Source organism: Tupaia chinensis, unplaced genomic scaffold, assembly GCF_000334495.1.
Source record: "Tupaia chinensis unplaced genomic scaffold, TupChi_1.0 Scaffold143680_1, whole genome shotgun sequence".
Taxonomy (NCBI): Eukaryota; Metazoa; Chordata; class Mammalia; order Scandentia; family Tupaiidae; genus Tupaia; species Tupaia belangeri.
The window spans coordinates 468,349-475,569 of NW_006203528.1; positions in this window are offsets into that span (position 1 = coordinate 468,349).

Sequence of the window (7,221 nt, forward strand, 5' to 3'; positions counted from 1 at the left end):
GCCACCAGGTCTGGTCGACTATGTTGGAGTCCAGGGCGACATAGCCATTACGCTAACTGCTGGTCTCAGCCCAGTATGATTTTTAAGCCACCTGGTCTGGGACTTGAACTGTGGTCAGTCATGTGGGCATCCAGCCACTTAACCATCATACCACTTACTTTGCCTATGTTAGTCCCCAAACCGAAACTACGTTGTGTGAAGTCACGTCACTGGTAGGCACAAAGATGGAAGGTTTGGGCTCAAATCAGTCTTAATGACCTCAAATCTAGGATTCTACAGTGTGCCCTAAAAGTTTTTTCTATAGAGAGCTGCATTCTCTTTGGATTACTCAAAACATAATGTCTATTGACAAAATTTTGAAGACAAGTAATTTCTAGATGTTTCATTTTCAGTTTTTAGTCTCATTTTGCCAATATTATCACAGGGAATGTAGGCTTGTTGGCAGACCTTACAACTTTTCAAAGAGCTTAGAATTTCTGTACAAAATAAATTTTCCAAAAGAATCCAATCTATAATAGCCAGTTTGTAAACTCAAATATAAGGCCCTCAGTTACTGCAGTTTTGGTGTCAAAGCAAGTTTTCTTTTCTCTGTCAGTAATTGTTTCCTTTCCATTGTTTTTTTCTTTCTTTTCTTTTACCTGTCATCTTGACTGCTTGTAAAATATTTTCTGTTCCTTAGAAATAAAAATAGTAAGTTATGGGGGCCAGCAGGTAGCATGGTAGTTAAGGCACCGGATTCTCACATAGCTGACTCCCCATTTCAAGTCCCAGGAGTGGTGGATTGAAAATCATACTGGACTTGTGTACATATATGTGTGCCCAAAATCCCAGGAGGAGAATGGAGGAGAATAAATTGTGGCATGGTCATCCCTCTGGAGGGTGGCTTCTCACTTTCCCTCTCACAATCTCTGTTTCTCTCTGCTGAGCACATGTGCACTGTGGCATGAAACACTAATTTATGTGTATGTGCATTTTCTTTTGTTTTTCCTGGATTTCAGTAGACCATTTGAGTCTAAAAATTTCTCCCACTAAGCAAATGGTCTTACATTATTTCTTCATTGTACATCCTTTCTCTTCATTCTCTTCTGGAATTCCAGGCTTACATGTTTTAGATTTCATGGACAAAATGTTTATCATACACTTAGCTTCTTCTCATTATCACTTTTTTCTGTCTTTATGTGCTTGAAATATTTCTCATTAGCATTTTAAATAATATATTTGGTTTTCTGTGTCATATGGTCTGCCCAAAAGACATTTAAATTTTCCCTAATCTTGTCTTTTGAAACCTTAATTTTGTCCCAATTTCAATAAAGTAACTTTCTCCTGAAATTTGTTTATAAAATGAATCAGAGATCTTCTCTGATCATTTTTTTTCTTGGAGGGAATTTTTTTCTCAAAAGAAAATGTTGGCCCTGTAGGGTCAGAATGATCACCTGTCTGTGGTCTGTTGATTCTTCCACTATCCTTGCTGATTTTCCCTGTTCTTCAATAAAGCCATGGTGACTACAATTTATTTTAATGAAAGGGCAGATTTTGCATTTAATCGTTTTCGTTTTTGTTTAAGCAGGTATAGAAATAGAGCTACTGGAGAGTAATTTCATGTCGGGGCCATTCTCCGATTTACTCAATGTTTTTTGCTCTTTGAGTGTCTTCACTACATTACTTTCTTTTTCATCTCTTATACGAGGAAAGTGTTAACTATTGGTGCTGCAGATTCCAATATCTGAAAACACGGGGTCATGTATTCTTTAATGGTTTCCCTGTGTCTGGCAGGCAATTTGTGCTTCACCTAACTGACTGTGTGTGTGTGTGTGTGTGTGTGTGTGTGTGTGTGTGTGTGTGAGAGAGAGAGAGAGAGAGAGAGAGAGAGAGAGAGAAAGAGAGGAGGGGAAATTTTATACAAACCAATGATTACATTGTGCATAGTGATTTTCTGCCATTATGGGTGTGTGTGTGTGTATGAACACACATGTGCATGTATGTGCAGAGAGAGGGGAGCTTTGCTAGGCCAGAGAAGAGAAAGATATTATTTTAAAAATATAATAGGCTTTGTTTATTTGTCTTTTTAGAAAAATTTTAGATTTACAGAAAAATGAGCTGAAAATGTAGACTCCAGATACTATTTAAAGCCCTTCCTCTGTTAATAACATTTTGAATTAGTGTTGTATAATTATTACTATTGATGACCCAATATTGGTATGCTATTATCAACTGAAGTGCATAGTTTAGTTAGAGTTACTCATTGTGTTGTATATCCTGTTAATTTTGACAAACATAATGTCATGTATCCATTATAATAGTGTCATACAGGACATCATTTTTGAATAACCAAGATCTGTCATTCTTAGCATCACACGGTCACCTACTGGCTTGCAAACATCTTCAGGACACTTTTTTTTTATAAGTTTTTGCTATAGGGCGCGTGCGCTCGCCAGACAGACAGAGACAGAGAGACAGAAAGCGAGAAATCCCCCTCCCGGGTGGATGGCCAAGCCGCAATCCCTTCTCCTCCTTTCTCCTTTCAGGATTTTGGGCACGCACGCACATGCGCCTGGCGTGAGTTTAAGCCACCGGGTCCGGGGCATGAACCGCGGTCGACTACGTGGAAGTCCAGGGACATATCCATTATGCTAACTGCTGGTCCTTTCAGGATGCTTTGTAGGGCCCGTGATGTCTTTGGTGTTGAATCGTGTGCATTCTAAACACTATGACATTGACCTGGTTAGAGGTTAACTGAGACAACACGGTAGCAGTAGCTTGTGTTGACTATACCTAGGTTCAACCTAACTAGAAGGAAGTTTTACCTTTATTAATACTGAAATGAAACTTACAAAATCAGTTAGGGAGTAGAGATTTCTTTTGCATTACAAAGTTCATGATCAAAAGAAAAATATAGAAGCACTCAAGAGTCTCCTTTTCCATCTAGCCCTGCTATTTTGAGTGTGGGGACACTTTCATCAGAACAGAGATTGAACTGAATGTAGGAAATATGGAGGGAGTCGCATAATGAAAGGCATACTTAGAGAATGAACTGGTGGATTGTCCTTGGGAACTGGTTGTGCGGGGTACTCTCCCGTTGTAAACAGACACATGCTTCCATGTTGATGCTGCCAGATTGCTGCAGTGACGCCTTCTATGGCTTAAAAATTTTCTTTCAGATGACTTTTGGAAAACGTTTTCCTTTTCAGGTTTTTGCTATAGAGCATGTATGCTCACCAGAGAGAGATAGCAAGGGAGGGAAAGTGAGAAATCACACTCTCCCCAGTGAGGATGGCCACACCATAATCCCTCCTCCTCTATTCTCTCAAGATGTTGGACACACACACACACACACACACACACACACACACACACACATGCCTGGCATGTTTCTCAAGTTGCCAGGTCCAAGACTCAAGCTACAGAGTTGACCATGTGGGGGATTCAGCCACCTCAACCACCATGCTATGGGTTGGTCCCATTCTTCAACTTCTGTCTTTCACAATGAACCTTATAGGACCTAACCTTTCACCTCCCTTATAATAGTTTGAGCCTGATGATTAACTAATGAAAATGAACAATTACATGACTGAATCTTTCCAGCTGCTGAGCTATGGAGCTAGGCGAGGAACTATGCCACTAGGCCCCTCCCATATGGTAAGAGTTGAGAAGATTTTAGCAGCTCAAGCATTGCAAGGCCACAGCTACAACTTCTCTGCTTGCTTCCAAGCCAGGATCCAAGAGTTGTCTTGACTTTCTCCATTTTATTTCTTCTGCCTTATTAATCACTGCTTACTATTAAGTCACTTGTAAAGAACTGGCATTGGCATTCCACCTGCATACCCTTAACAGAAACTGCCCCTCAAGCAGTGAGGCTATTAGAAACACTGGTAGGCCTCCTGTTATCCTGCCTGAAGATAACCAGACCTCCTAGTGATTTTTCCCCAAGACAATGAATGACTTAACTTTTGCTTCTACATGTACACATGCTCTGGCCCCTTCTCCTATGTAAGTTCTGTATCTCTTCCCATAAGCACAGATAGTTATGGGCTGCAGTCTGCTATCTCCCCAGTGTTGGCCTTACTGAATAAATTCCTTTCTTTATTCACCAACCCTTGACCCCAGGATTGGACTTTATTGAATGGCATAGACCTGATTTCTGATCCTTTGGAAAGAGCATCCCTTCTTATTCCAGCATCATAGACCCTTAACTATATTCTTCATACTGACTTAGGTGCTTCTGATCCAAGTAAACAAATCCTTGGTGATTGTTTTTCCCTGCAGATATCCATCTCTCTATATTGATTTGTTTATTTCCCTGTGATGAGTTCAAGGTGAGTTGATAATTTAGTTTGTCGAATGTTGTGAGTTTGGATGCTCTGCTCTTTCTAACTCTATGTTTACAAGTTGAAAATGCTAATCTATGTATTTTTTTCAATGTGTTTTGATGAACTCATTCTTAGGTAAATATTTACCAGCACCCCAAAAAGCACATTCTATACAGCAACACAATCAACACAATGATCAGATTATGTCTTCATTCATTGGGCATACATATTTGGTTATTTGACATCCCATGATTGAAAATCCCTCTTCTAGTTTTTAAAAGTAGGCATGCTAATTTGGCTTACAAATTTTACAAAGAGAAGAAAAGTAACCTGCAGACATATGTATTTCTGTTAACATTTCTCTGTTACCTTGCTTGTTTCTGTGGCACAAAGTTTGTGTGTCTATAAACTCCTCCAGATAAGAGTCTTTGAGGGCAGGCATAACGTCTTGGTCCCTTTGTTTTTTTGATGTTGAGCACAGTATTTGGTGCAGATTGAGAATTCAGTAAATGCTGTTTGCTGTGGTGGAATGTCTCTAGATCATTCAGTGAGATGATGCATCCTCCTGAAAGTTCCTTGGTTCCGAGAGAGATACATCTCAAGAGGTGACCAAAGTGTTCTTCTGACTATTTGCCTTACATTATACAAAAAAATGCACACAATCCAGATGTGCTCTGAGGAAGCCTGGGGCATATGCCAAAGTGATGTTTGTGTTCTCTTAGTAGCCTCATTTTTTTAGCTGGAAAACCAGAGGCCACTCAATGATCTCCACATTTAACTACCATTTCTTGTAGTTGAAGTATTTTTAATGCTCAATGATAAATAGCATTTTAATTTGAACTCTCTAAGGAAGAGACTTATATGAAATGAATAAGCACAAGAAGATGTGAAGGAGAAGAGTGTCTGCTTTTATTATGGGTGTGTGGCTCAACAGAAATGATGCTCTGAGTGAATCTTAAATAGTCCAGAAAGTGCAGTCCCCACAGCTCATCTGTGAAGGCAGTGAATATGATAATCTGTGTGTGACAGAAGCTTCTGCAGCTGCTCCTCGGCAGTGCAATCTGACTCGGGGATTTGTTTTTGTTACAAGGCTCACTGGACTCTCCATAAGGCATGAAAGAGAAAAGTGTGACCCTGATTTGCAAAAAATAACTCTTTAGATACAGATTTCTATTGCACTAGAGTCTTGATGTATGTGCAAGGAGTAGGTAGTGGTTTTAATTTGGAAGAATAAACTTGATTATAACCTGTTCCTCCAGGCCCTCCTCCATCCAATATTGAATACTTAACAGTGTGAGTAGAACACCCTTATTTAAAAAATCTGAAATCCAGAATTCATCCAAATCCAAAAGTTTTTGAGCATTGATGTGATGCCACAAGTGGAAAATTCCACACCTGACCTTATGTGAAAGCATTACAGTCAAAATGCTGTAGCACAAAAAATATTGTATAAAATTACCTCCAGGCTATGAGGATAGTTGTATATGAAACATACATAAATTTAATGTTTAGACTTGGGTCCCATTCCCAAGATGTCTCATTAAGTACATGCAAATATTCCAAATTTTTTAAAACTTTAAAGTCCAAAATGCTTCCAGTTCCTATCATTTCAGATAAGGGATACTCTGCCTGTCCACTGTAGATGCTAATGTGAATACCTCTGTAGAACACTTAAGCCCATTGGTTTGATGGGTCAGATCGTGCGTACTTGTTGCTGATTCTCCTTAGCAGTTGTACCCAGAGAGGTAAAATGATATTTTAGAAAGAGCAGGAAGATCCTGGGCTTTGGAAGCAACCAGAGCTATGTGTCAATTCTTCTGTGTTATTTTCTAGCATTTCAACTTTGATCAAGTGGTGTGATCATTCTTACTATGAGTCTCACATCTGTAATATAGAGGTTGAGTCACTAACCTCATAGAATTCTTGTGAGGTTAAAATGACATATTTATGATGTACGTGTGGTGAGGATAGAGTAATGTATGGATGCAAAGATTCTGGCTCAAATATGGGGAAGTTACAACATAGACTGTAGTTGTTATTACTATTATTATTATTGTTCATTTTTTCACTGGCTTTATGAACTTATTTTCACCTGTTTTCTGTGATCCTTACCCCATAAACACAGCTACATATGTCTGACTCCTCCTCATCCTAGAATTCTGAACTTGGCAATATGCCCAGCACCTTAGGTTTCACAACTCTGAGGTCTTATCTTGGTCGTTTCCTACAGCTGGGGCACCAGGGGCTCTCAGGTAGAAGGATGACATGACCCTACTTTATTAAATGCTCTTGTGGCCATGTGAAATACTTTGACCAATGTAATGTAAGCAAAAGTGGTGTATTGCTAGCAGGCACAGCCTCTAACATATGGGTTTCCAATTTTCTCTAGCTCTGTAATCATGGGGCCATGGCAGAATGGATCTTCCCAAGGCTTGGGTCCCTAAATAAATGTGATGAGCAGAACTTCAGCAACAACTATGACATATAGAGAATAAGTAAAATTTTCTGTTGTAAGGCAAAAGGTTTTATTTTTGTTTGTCTCTGTAACAAAACCTAGCTCATCCTAATTATTATGAGTCTCTCTCCCAATTATATAAAATCAGAGAAAGCAAATGTGGACACCAAAGACTATATAGGAAGAGGTGGACAGTTGGGGGTGAGAAAGGGAGCTCAGAAAAGTGAAAACATTTAATAGACACAATAATGGAGAGTTATTGGGCACAGTACTATCTTTGGCTTATTTGACATGTAATGCATTTATTCTTGGAGAACCCATATCATATGCTGTAAATTATTAAATATAAATTATACATATATATGTGTGTGACACACATAATTTTCTTTATATATGTATGTGTGTATGTGTGTGTGTATGTATATATATATATATATATATATACATACACACACACAT